A 470-nucleotide genomic window follows, 5' to 3' on the forward strand; every position below is an offset into this window, starting at 1 on the left:
CTCTCCGGTGAGCTCCTACTCCCTCCTCTCCGGTGAGCTCCTCCTCCCTCCTCTTCGGTGAGCTCCCCTCATGGTTTCTCCTTCCTCCTCTCCGATGCTCCGGTGAACTCCTCTCTGGCGACCTCCTCCTCCTCTCCGGCGATGTAGGCGACCTCCTCCTCCTCCTCTCCGGCGACCTCCTCCTCCTCTCCGGCGATGTAGGCGAGCACCTCTCCGGCGACCTCCTCCTCCTCCTCTCCGGCGAACTCCTCTCCGGCAAAAGAACACGGAAAAAGAACGTACAAGATCCAAAAACAGGAACAAAATTTGAAATAATATCGTGCAAAAAAACGAGCCAAAAAAGAGCAAAAAATGGGCAAAAAAATCGCGATCCAGATCCAAATTCAAAATTCAAAAATAGCAATGGCGCACGGTGGGGGTTAGACGGTGCGCCACTACTATTTTCCCGCCTTCAAAATTCAAAAATACTA

Source organism: Triticum aestivum, chromosome 3D, assembly GCF_018294505.1.
Source record: "Triticum aestivum cultivar Chinese Spring chromosome 3D, IWGSC CS RefSeq v2.1, whole genome shotgun sequence".
In the NCBI taxonomy this organism is placed as follows: domain Eukaryota; kingdom Viridiplantae; phylum Streptophyta; class Magnoliopsida; order Poales; family Poaceae; genus Triticum; species Triticum aestivum.